The 12978-nt window shown below is 38.3% G+C and overlaps 1 protein-coding gene across 1 annotated transcript in view; it reads left to right on the top strand.

Moving 5' to 3' along the window:
- FAM169BP (Protein FAM169B) overlaps positions 1 to 12978 on the top strand; it is a 78817-nt gene that overhangs the window by 48877 nt on the left and 16962 nt on the right. The window lies entirely within an intron of this gene.

Genomic DNA, 12978 nt, shown 5'->3' with positions numbered 1-12978 from the left:
ATTCTCAAAAGCAGCTGGGCAGAGATGTACATTATGGAATTTGTCCCGCCACTTGTCTTTTTAATCTTCCTCCTTCCTGACAAATCGCCTTTTTGAAGTAGATACAGTTTCTTCCATTACTTTCTAGCTGTCTGCCCCTGTCATTTCCTGGTGGGCAATCTGTGAATTCTGTCTTAGGTATTCCAAGAAGTCACTCGTATCTTCATTAAAGTAACCCTAGTTTTTCTTTTCTTTGTTTTGCGTGGGTTATTGGTCTTGCGTCTCCTCCAGAGCAGCTAGGTTAATGAGCAGAGAAACTAGCCCCCTATGGTGACCTAAATTAGCTTTGTATGTCTTGTTGAATCCAGTATGTTAATATTTGTTTATTGTTATTTTCTTTATGTTCACAAATGACTACTGTTGACATATTCTTCCTGTGCTTGGCTTTTTCTTTTTCCCTCAAAGGCTATATTATACTCATAGACTGAGAGGGGGAATGTTCTCTTTATTTTTTGTTCTCTTGAAGGTGTTCTTGGAAGTTTGATAGAACTTATCTCTAAAATCATTTGTGCCTGATGTCTTCAGTGCTGGAGGATTTTAAGCTACTGATTTAAGGTTTTAATCCTCATAGGACAAGTTAGTTTTTTGGTTTTTTCTTGAGTCAGTTTTGGTGGGTTGTCTTATCCTAGGAATTTGTCCTTTTTATTTGTTTTCAAGTTTATTATCATCTTTTCTTTTCTTTTAAACTTTTGCCACATCTGTAGGGATATCTCTTTTAATTCATAATATACTTGATATACTGTCTCTCCTTTCTTATTTTAGCAACTCTTGAATTTTTAAAAACTTTCTGTTGTCTCTTTCCTTTCTATTTCATTAATGTCTATCCTTTTTGTCTTTTTCCCTTTATTTTCTTTGAGTTTCTTCTGTTCTTTTTGAATATTGTAAATTCTGATGCTTAGCATGTTCACTTTTAGCCATTTTTGTTTTCTACTATCAGCATTCATGGTTAAAACCGTCTCACGCTACTGACAGTTTGGTTGGTTCACCCTGCTGTGGTCTTATGGGTTGTATGTTCTGACTGGTCTGTACTTTGCCATACCTGCCCTCCCCCACTATTTACTATGAATTGTGGTCTCTTTGGATCTGTTCCCCTGACCCTTTATCCAGGACTAATTATCCTCACGTAACAGGCCTTTCTGAACATTTACCTGAGGGACACAGCTTCATCTGATTTTGGATAGTGCACATTTTGGAATAGGCTTTAGTCTTCAAAGTGTTGTTAGGTAGAGAGATAACTTGTGTAGTCAGTGGAAGTGATTTTAGGCGTGAAGTAGAAGAAGAAGAAAGGGCACCAGAAGATCTTGTTCTTGGCTCAGTTGTGACCCCAACTACTTCGCGGCATGGGTTGGTCTAGGTTTGCTCTGGGATCAAAAGATGCCCCATGAGCTGAAGAGAGACATCTTTGGACAGTTGGGGCCAAGTCCCACATCCTCCCTGTTTTTAACCTTTTTTTGACCCTGTCAGTTGCCATGTCTATAAAATGGGTAGCATGGGCGAGATCGTTGCTATGGTTCCTGTCAAATATTCTGTGCTATGTTGCTAGGGTTTCCTTGGACTTTATGTTCTGATTATGAGTAGCAAGCCCACTTGAGCACAACCGGATTATTGCTTCAGCCCCTGTTCATGATTGGGTTTGTAATAAGAATCGGCTTTGGGAGTTGATGTTACCAGATGAATTTTATTCGACCAACCTGAAGGTGTGATCAGCATTTATAAAAGGCTGCTGGAGGATTTTTGTTTCTTCTTCTTCCTCCTCTACCTGTTTATTTTGAAAGAATTTTAGATTTACGGAAGAGTTACAAAGATAGTACAGAAGGTGCCTGTTCACCCTTCACCCTCCAACCCCCTAGTGTCAACATCTTCTATAACCATGGAATAATTATCAAAACAAAGATGTCAATATTGGCTAATTTTCCACCAATGTCCTTTTCCTCTTCCTGATCCAGCATACATGTTACATTTAGTCTTCAAGTCTCTTTAGTCTACTCTTCCAATCTGAGAACTTTTCTTGGTTTTTCCTTATTTTTCACCATCTGGACACTTTTGAGAAGTACCGGTCAGGTGATCTATAGAATGTCCCTTAATATATACTTGCCTGATGTTTTCTCATTATTAGACTGTGGGGCTTTGAATTTGGGAGGAAAGGGAAGTACCTTTCTCCTCACATCATATCAGAGAGGTAGGGTGCACGATATGAATGTTACTACTGGTGATAACCCTGATCACAGTTAAGGGAGTGTCTGCTAGATTTCTTCACAGTAAAGTTACTCTTTTCTCTTTTTTATAATTGATTTGTTATAATCTTTTTTAAAAAAGTTAATCCATTGTATTTTTAAGAAATCAATTTTACTGGATATTTTCGAATAATTTTGAATAATTATTAATTGAATAATTCAATTTGTTGAATAATTTTTACATTCCATAAAATTTTCCAATTATAAGCGTATAAGCCAGTGATTTTTGGCAAATTTAGAGAGTTGTGTAACCATCATCAAAATCCAGTTTTAGGACATTTCCGTCACCCCCCAAAAAGTACTGGCTGTTTGCTGTCAGCCTGTTTCCATCCCAGCTCCAAGAAATCACTGATCTGTTCTGTCTCTACCAACTTGCCTTTCCAAGACAGTTCACATAAATGGAATGATAAAATATGCAATCTTTTGCATCTGGTTTCTTTTTCATTTAGCACAGTGTGTTTTCGAGGTTCATCCAAATTGTAACATGTGTTAATATTTTGTTCCTTTTTATTGTTGAGTAGTATTCCATTGTATGAATATCACATTTTGTTTATGCATCTATCATAAACAAAATTAGTTGATGGGTTGTTTCCAGTTTTAGGCTATTATGAATTACTCTGCTATAAACATTCACAAACACATCTTTGCATAGACATTGTTTTCATTTCTTTTGGGTAGGTTCCTAGGGGTAGAATTGCTGGGTCATTGGGTAAGCTTATGTTTGACTTCTTAAATAACTGCCAAATTGTTTCACAAAGTGGCTGTACCATAACACATTTCCATCAGCAATAGATGAGGGTTTCAATTTCTCCACATCCTTGTCAACAGTTGTTATTGTTTTTTTTTTTTATTATAGCCATTCTAGTAGGCCAAAAGTGGCATTTCATTGTGGTTATAACTTGCATTTCCCTAAGGACTTAGGATGTGAAATATTTTTTAATTGATAAGTAGCCATTTGTATGTTTTCTTTGAAGAAATGTTTGTTCAGATTTTCTGTCCATTTTTAATAGGGTTGTTTATTTTCTTATTGAATTGTAAGAATTCTTTATATATTTTGAATCTAATTCTTTTATCAGAAATGTGATTTGTAAACATTTTCTTGCAGTCTATGGCTTGTTTTTCATTTTCTTAGTGGTGTCTTTTTTTTTTTAAATTTCCGTAAGTTATTGGGGGAACAGGTGGTGTTTGATTACATGAATAAGTTCTTTAGTGGTGATTTGTGAGATTTTGGTACACCCATCACCCAGGCAGTAGACACTGCACCCTATTTGTAGAGTTTTATTCCTCACCCCCTTCCCACCCTTTCCCGCTGAGTCCCCGAAGTCCACTGTGTCATTCTTATGCCTTTGTATCATCATAGCTTAGCTCCCACTTTTGGGTGAGAACATATGACGTTTGGTTTTCCATTCCTGAGTTACTTCACTTAGAATAATAGTCTCCAGTCTCATCTGGGTTGCTATGAATGCCATTAGTTCATTTCTTTTTATGATGGCTGAGTAGTATTCCATCATACATATATACATATCACAGTTTCTATATTCATTTGTTGATTGATGGGCATTTGGGTTGGTTCCTTGATTTTGCAATTGCCAATTGTGCTGCTATAAACATGCATGTACAAGTATAAAAAAAAGTTTTTTTTTTTATAATGACTCTTTTCCTCTGGGTAGGTACCCAGTAGTATCTGGGTATCTGCTGGATCAAATGTTAGTTCTACTTTTAGTTCTTTAAGGAATCTCCACACTGTTTTCTATAGTGGTTGTACTAGTTTACATTGCCACCAGCAGTGTAGAAGTGTTCCCTGTTCACCACAGCCACGCCAACATCTACTACATTTTTATTATAGCCATTCTTGCAGGAGTAAGGTGGTATTGCATTGTGGTTTTGATTTGCACTTCCCTGATCATTAGTGATGTTGAGCATTTTTTCATATATTTGTTGGTCATTTGTATATCTTCTTTTGAGAATTGTCTATTCATGACCTTAGCCCACTTTTTGATGGGATTGTTTTTTTTCTTGTTGATTTGTTTGAGTTCATTGTAGATTCTGGATAGTAGTACTTTGTCAGATGTATAGCTTGTGAATATTTTCTCTTACTCTGTGGGTTGTCTTTTTACTCTGCTGACTCTTCCTTTTGCCATGCAAAAGCTCTTTAGTTTAATTAAGTCGCAGCAATTTATCTTTGTTTTTATTGCATTTGCTTTTGGGTTTTTGGTCATGAAATCCTTGCCTAAGCCAATATCTAGAGGGGTTTTCCCAATGTTATCTTCCAGAATGTTTATAGTTTGAGGTCTTAGATTTAAGTTCTTGATCCATCTTGAGTTGATTTTTATATAAGGTGAGAGATAAGGATCCAATTTCATTCTCCTACACGTGTCTAGCCAATCATCCCAGCACCATTTGTTGAAAAGACTGTCCTTTCTCACTTTATGTTTTTGTTTGCTTTGTCGAAGATCAGTTGGCTTTAAGTATTTGGGTTTATTCTGGGTTCTCTATTCTATTCCTTTGGTCTTTGTGCCTATTTTTATACCAGTACCATGCTGTTTTGGTGACTATGGCCTCATAGTATAGTTTGAAATCAGGTAATGTGATGCCTCCATATTTCTTCTTTTTGCTTAGTCTTGCTTTGGCTATGCAGGATCTTTTTGGTTCCGTATGAATTTTAGAATTGTTTTTTCTAATTCTGCAAAGAATGGTGGTGGTATTTTGATGGGAAATGCATTGAATTTGTACATTGCTTTTGACAGTATGGTCATTTTCACAATATGGATTCTACCCATCCATGAGCATGGGATGTGTCTCCATTTGTTTGTGTCATCTGTGATTTCTTTCAGCAGTGTCTTGTAGTTTTTCTTGTAGAGGTCTTTCACCTTCTTGGTTAGGTGTATTCCTAAGTTTTTTTTTTTTGCATCTGTTATAAAAGGGGATGAGTTCTTAATTTGATTCTCTGCTTGTTTGCTGTTGGTGTATAGAAGAGCTAGTGATTTGTGTACATTAATTTTGTATCTGGAAGCTTTGCTGAATTCTTCTATCAGTTCTAGGAGCTTTCTACAGGAGTCTTTAGGGTTTTCTAGGTAAACGATTATATCATCAGCAAACAGTGACAGTTTGACTTTCTCTTTACTGATTTGGATGCCTTTTATTTCTTTCTCTTGTCTGATTGCTCTGGCTAGGACTTCCAGATTCTGGCTATGTTGAAGAGGAGTGGTGAGAGTGGGCATCCTTGTTTTGTTCCAGTTCTCAGAGGGAATGCTTTCAACTTTTCCCCATTCAGTATTATGTTGGCTGTGGATTTGTCATAGATGGCTTTAATTATATTGGGGTATGTCCGTTGTGTGCCGATTTTGCTGAGAGTTTTAATCATAAAGGGATACTGAATTTTGTCTAATTCTTTTTCTGCATCTATTGAGATGATCTTATGATTTTTGTTTTTAATTCTGTTTATGTGGTGTATCACATTTATTGACCTGTGTATGTTAAACCATCCTACATCCCTGGTATGAAACCCACTTGATCATAGTGGATTATCTTTTTGGTATGTTGTTGGATTCGGTTAGCTAGTATTTTGTTAAGGATTTTAGCATCTATGTTCATCAGGGATTCGGTCTGTAGTTTTCTTTTTGGCTATGTCCTTTCCTGGTTTTGGTGTTAGGGTGATACTGGCTTCATAGAATTATTTAGGGAGTGGTCCCTCTTTCTCTATCTTGTGGAATAGTGTCAATAGGATTGGTACCAATCCTTCTTTGAATGTCTGGTAGAATTCTGCTGTGAATTCATCTCATCCTGGACTTTTTTTGTTGGTCATTTTTAAATTACGATTTCAATCTTGCTGCTTGTTATTGGTTTATTCAGGGTATCTAATTCTTCTTGATTTAAGCTAGGAGGGTTGTATCTCTCCAGGAATTTATCCATCTCCTCTAGGTTTTCTAGTTTATGCATGTAAAGGTGTTCATAGTAGCCTCGAATGATCTTTTGTATTTCTGTGGTGTCAGTTGTAGTATCTCCTGTTTCATTTCTTATTGAGCTTATTTGGATTTTCTCTCTTCTTTTCTGGGTTAATCTTGCCAATGGTCTATCAATTGTGTTTATGTTTTCAGAAAACCAGCTTTTTGTTTCATTTATCTTTTGTATTTTTTGTTTGTTTATTTGTTTCAATTTCATTTGGTTCTGCTCTGATCTTGGTTATTTCCTTTTTTTCTGCTGGGTTTGGGTTTGGTTTGTACTTGTTTCTCTAGTTCCTTGGGGTGGCGTGACCTTAGATTGTCTTTGTGCTCTTTCAGACTTTTTGATGTAGGTGTTTAGGGCTATGAACTTTCCTCTTAGTACTGCCGTTGCTGTGTCCCAGTAGTTTTGATAGGTTGTGAAACTATTGTTATTCAGTGTGAAGAATTTTTAAATTTCCATCTTGGTTTCATTTTTGACCCAGTGATCATTCAGGAGTGGATTATTTAATTTCCATATGTATGTATATGATTTTGGAGGTTCCTTTTGGAATTGACTTCCAGTTTTATTCTGCTGTGATCTAAGAGAGTGCTTGATATCATTTCAATTTTCTTAAATTTATTGAGGCTCATTTTATGGTCTATCATATGGTCTATCTTGGAGAAAGTTCCATGCACTGTTGAATAGAATGTATATTCTGTGGTTGTTGGATGGGATATTCTGTATATATCTGTTAAGTCCATTTATTCCAGGGTATAGTTTAAATCCATTGTTTCTTTGTTGACTTTCTGTCTTGATGGCCTGTCTAGTGCTGTCAGTGGAGTATTGAAGTCCCCCACTATTACTGTGTTGCTGTTTATCTCATTTCTTAGGTTTAGTAGTAATTGTTTTATAAATTTGGGAGCTCTAGTGTTAGGTGCATATATGTTTAGGTTGTGATATTTTCCTGTTGGACAAGACCTTTTATCATTATTATAATGCCCCCTTTGCCTTTTTTAACTGCTGCTGGTTTAGTTTGTTTTGTCTGATATAAGAATAGTTACTCTTGCTTGCTTTTGCCTGAAATGTCTTTTTCCACCCCTTTATCTTAAGTGTATGTGAGTCCTTATGTGTTAGGTGAGTCTCTTGAAGACAGCAGGTAGTTGGCTGGTGAATCCTTATCCATTCTGCAATTCTGTATCTTTTAAGTGGACCATTTAGGCCATTTACATTCAATGTTAGTATTGAGATGTGAGATACCACTCCATTCATCATGCTGTTTGTTGTCTGTATACCTTGGTTTTTTTTTTCTGTTTTTTAAATTATATTTTTGTTTTATAGGTCCTGTGAGATTTATGCTTTAAAGAGGTTCTGTTCTGATGTGTTTCCAGGATTTGTTTCAAGATTTAGAGCTCCTTTTAGCACTTCTTGTGGTGGTGGCTTGGTAGTGGCGAATTCTCTCAGCATTTGATTGTCTGAAAAAGACTACATCGTTCCTTCATATATGAAGGTTAGTTTCACCGGGTACAAATTTCTTGGCTAATTGTTTTGTTTGAGGAAGCTGAAGATAGGGCCCCAACCCCTTCTAGCTTGTAGGGTTTCTGCAGAGAAATCTGCTGTTAATCTGATAGGTTTTCTTTTATAGGTTACCTGGTGCTTTTATCTGACAGCTTTAAAGATTCTTTCCTTTGTCTTAACTTTAGATAACCTGATGACAATGTGCCTAGGTGATGATCTTTTTGCGATGAATTTCTCAGGTGTTCTTTGTGGTTCTTGTATTTGGGTGTCTAGGGCTCTAGCAAGGCTGGGGAAGTTTTCCTCGATTATTTCCCCAAATATGTTTTCCAAACTTTTAGATTTCTCTTCTTCCTCAGGAACACTGATTATTCTTACATTTGGTCATTTAACATAATCCCAGACTTCTTGGAGGCTTTGTTCACATTTTCTTATTATTTTTTCTTTGTCTTGTTGGATTGGGTTAATTTGAAGACCTTGTCTTTGAGCTCTGAATTTCTTTATTCTCTTTGTTCAATTCTATTGCTGAGACTTTCCAGAGCATTTTGCATTGCTATAAGTGTGTCTGTTGTTTCCCAGAGTTTTGATTTGTTTTTAATGCTATTTCCTTGAATATCTATTTCCTGCCTTCACTTCTTGTATCATTTTTTGGATTTCCTTACAATGGGCTTCGCCTTTCTCTGGTGCCTCCCTGATTAGCTTAATAACTAATCTCCTAAATTCTTTTTCAGGTAAATCAGGTATTTCTTCTTTGTTTGGGTCCATTGCTGGTGAGCTACTGTGATTTTTTGGAGATGTTAAAGAACCTTGTTTTGTCATATTACCAGAGTTGGTTTTCTGGTTCCTTCTCATTTGAGTAGGCTCTGTCAGAGGGAAGGGCTAGGGCTGAAGGCTTCTTTTGTCCCATGGGGTGTTCCCTTGATGTAGTGCTTTCCCTCTATTCCTATGGATGTGGCTTCCTGAGAGCCAAGCTGTAGTGATTGTTATTTCTCTTCTGGGTCTAGCCAGCCAGCAAGTCTACCAGGCTCCAGCTGGTACTGGGGGTTGTCTGCACAGAGTCCTGTGATGTGAACCGTCTGTGGGTCTCTCAGTCATGGATACCAGCACAGTATTTGGGGTGTCTCCCGGGTCCTGCAGGAGCAATCTGCTTCCTTCAGGGAGTCTGTGGGTCCTCTCAGGTTTCCTGATTTATTCCTGCAGTTGTTCTGGAGCAAAAATTTACAATGCGAGCCTCCACACACTGCTCTGTCTGTCCCAGTCAGAGCTGCAATCTAGTCCTGCCTCCCGTCCGCCATGTTCCCCAGTCGTGCCTTTTGAAACAAAACATTTAAAACATTGATGAAGTTACGTTTGTCAATTGATTGTGTTTTGGGTGTTGAATCTAAGAACTCTTTGCCTAACCCAAGGTTGGGGAGATTTTTACTTTTTCTAAAAGCTTTATTGTTTTAGCTCTTACATTCACGTCTATGATCCATTTTGAATAATTTTTTTATGTATGATGTAAAGTAAAGGTCCAACCTCATTTTATAAAATACCTGATACACTAAAAAATATGAATAAGCTTTATTTTTAGAATAGTTTTTAGTTTTATAGAAAAATTGAGGGGCAAGTACAGAGTTCCAATGTATCCCCTCCCCCAATCATTTCCCCTATTATTAACATATTGCGCTAGTGAGGTACGTTTGTTAACAATTGATGAACCAATATTGACATATACACTAGTTTTCTAGGGCTTCCATAACAAAATACCACAGACTGGGTGGCTTAAACTAGGGGTCCCCAGTGTCCGGGCCATGGACTGGTACCAGTCTGTGGCCTGTTAGGAGCTGGGCTGCACAGCAGGAGGTGAGGGGTGGGCAAGTGAGCAAAGTTTCATCTGTATTTACAGTCACTCCCATTGCTCATGTTACCACCTGACCTTTGCCTCCTGTCAGATCAGTGGCAGCATCAGATTCTCGTAAGAGTGCGGACCCTACTGTGAACTTCACATGCGAGGGGTCTAGGTTGCGTGCTCCTTATGAGAATCTAATGCCTGATGATCTGTCACTGTCTCCCATCACCCCCAGATGGGACCATCTAGTTGCAAGAAAACAAGCTCAGGGCTCCCACTGATTCTACATTATAGTGAGTTGTATAATTATTTCATTGTATATTACACCATAATAATATAAATAAAGTGCACAATAAATGTAATGCACTTGAATCATCCTGAAACCATCCCCTCCCTTTCCTGGTCCATGGGAAAATTGTCTTCCATGCAACTGGTTCCTGGTGCCAAAAATGTTGGAGACTACTGACTTAAACAACAGAAATTAATTTTCTCACAGTTATGGAGGCCAGAAGTTCAAGGTCAAGGTGTCAGAAAGCTTGTTTTCTTTAGAGGCTTCTTCTTGGCTTGCAGATGGCTGCCTTCTCACTATGTCCATACTTGGTCTTTTCTGTACTTGAGTATTGCTGGTGTCTTTCTGTGTGTCCAGATTTCTTTTTATAGGGACACTAGTCCCTGTAAGAAGGTTGGAGTGGTGCATATCCTAATGGCCTCCTTTTTAGCTTCATGACCTCTTTTAAAGGCCTTATCTCCAACCATCTGCAAAGAAAGTATCTTCTGAGGTACTGTGGGTTTGCGAATGTTGGAGACACAAGGTTCAGCCTATAAGAATAGATTATCATTAACTGAAGTTCATAGTTTACATCAGAGCTTACTCCATGTTGTAACTTCTATGGGTTGTGACAAATGTTTAATGGCATGTGTCCACTGTTGTAATATCACACAGGGTAGTTTCACTGCCTAAAATTCCTCTGTACTCTGTCTACTCATCCTTCTTACTCCTGGCCCTGGTAACCACAGATCTTTTTTTTTGAGATGGGGTCTCACTCTTGTCACGCAGGCTGGAATGCAGTGGCATGATGTTGGCTCACTGCAACCTCCACCTCCCCAATTCAAGCAGTTCTCATGTCTCAGCCTCCCAAGTAGCTGGGATTACAGGCATGAGCCACCATGCGTGGCTCAGTTTTTGTATTTTTAGTAGAGATGGGGTTTCGCCATGTTGACCAGGCTGGTCTTGAACTCCTGACCTCAGGTGATCCACCCACCTTGGCCTTCCAAAGTGCTCGAATTACAGGTGTGAGCCACCGCGCCCGGTCACCATGCCTCCCTAGTTTTGCCTTTTCCAGAATGTAATATACAGTCATTTGTCACTTAGCCACAGGGATATGTTTTGAGGAATGCATTGTTAGGCAATTGCATCATTGTGTGAACATGATAGAATGTATTCACATAAGACTTGATGGCAGAGCCTGCTGTACTCCTAGGCTGTGGAGTATGGCCTGTCATCTTTAGGCTACAAACCTGTATAGCTCGTTACTGTACTCATTACTGGAGGCAATTGTAACATAATGGTATTTCTGTATCTAAACATATGTAAATATAGAAAAGGTACAGTAAAGAGATTTAAAAACAGTATGCTTGTGTAGAGTACTTACCGTGAGTGGAGCTGCAGGACTGGAAGTTTCTCTGGGTGATTCAGGGAGTGAGTGAGTGGTGAGTGAATGTGAAGGCCTAGGACAGTACTGTGCACTACTGTGCACTTTAGAACACTGTACACTTAGGTTACACTAAATGTCTACTTTTTCCTTCAATAATAAATGAACTGTAGCTTACTGTAACCTTTTTACTTTACAAAAGCTTTTTGATTTTTTTAACTTTTTGACTCTTTTGTAATAACACTTGGCTAAAACATAAATACATTATGCAGCTGTACATAAATATTTTCTTATTCTATAAGCTTTAATTAAAAAAATTTTTTTTAAAGTTTAAAAGTATTTCTTGCTGAAAGCAAAGAGACAAACACACTCCTTAGCCTAGGCCTACTCAGGGTGAGGATTGTCAATATCACTGTCTTCCACTTCCACATCTTGTCCCACTGGAAGGTCTCCAGGGGCAGTAACATGCGTGGAGCTATCATTTCCTAGGATAACTGCCTTCTTCTGGAATACCTCCTAGAGGACCTGCCCGAGGCTGCTTTACAGTTAATTTTGTTTTTTTAATGAGTAGAAAGTGTATGCTCTAAAATGACAATAAAAATATAGTATAGTAAATACATAAACCAGTATCAGTCATTTATTATCATTATTGGGTATTAGGTACTGTGCATAATTGTATGTGCTAGACTTTTTTTTTTTTTTTTTTTTTGGCAGAGGCCTGTTCTCTTGCCCAGGCTGGAGTGCAGTGGTGCAATCTCGGCTCACTGCAATCTCTGCCACCTGGGTTCAAGCAATTCTCCTGCCTCAGCCTCCTGAGTAGCTGGGATTACAGGTGCATGCCACCACACCTGGCTAATTTTTTTATATTTTTGGTAGAGATGGGGTTTCACTATGTTGGCCAGGCTGGTCTCAAACTCCTGACCTCAAGTGATCCTCCCACCTCGGCCTCCCAAAGTGCTGGGATTACAGGCATGAGCCACCGTGGCCGGCCTGTATGTGCTAGACTTTTACACGACTGGCAGTGTGGTAGGTGGGTTTACCCCAGCATCACCACAAACACATGAAGAGCGTGTTGCATTACGACTTATGATGCCTATGACTATCACTAGGCGACAGGAATTTTCCAGCTGTATTTTAATCTTATGGGATCTCCATTGCACATGTGGTCCATTGTTGACTGAAACGTCTTTATGAAGCACATTACTGTAGTTGGAATCCAATGGAATGTCATTGTTCAGTTAGCTTCTTTCACTTAGTAATATGCCCTTATGGTTTTTCTATATCTTTTTATAGTAATAACTCATTTCTTTTTAGTGCAGAATAATGTTACATTGACTGGATGAGCCACAGTTTATCCACTCACCGTCCAAAGTACATCCTGATTGCTTCTAAGTTCTAGTAATTATGAATAAATATTTGTGTGCAGATTTTTGTGTGAACATCGTTTTCAACTCCGTTGAGTAAATATCAAGGAGTGTGACTGCTGAATCACAAGGTAAGAGTATGTTTAGTTCTGTAAGAAACTGCCAAAATGCCTTCCAAAGTGGCTGCACCATTTTGTATTCTGACAAGCAATGAATGACAGTTCCTGTTGTTCCACATCCTCACCAGCATTTGTTGTTGTCTGTGTTAAAGAATTTGGCTATTCTAGGCCAGGTGTGGTGGCTCACGCCTGTAATCCCAGCACTTTTGGAGGCCGAGGCAGGCGGATCACCTGAGGTCAGGAGTTCGAGACCAGCCTGACCAACATGGCGAAACCCCGTCTTTACTAAAAATACAAAAATTA

This window comes from Gorilla gorilla, chromosome 16, assembly GCF_029281585.2.
Source record: "Gorilla gorilla gorilla isolate KB3781 chromosome 16, NHGRI_mGorGor1-v2.1_pri, whole genome shotgun sequence".
Classification (NCBI taxonomy): domain Eukaryota; kingdom Metazoa; phylum Chordata; class Mammalia; order Primates; family Hominidae; genus Gorilla; species Gorilla gorilla.
This window is presented reverse-complemented; position numbering and strand designations above follow the sequence as displayed.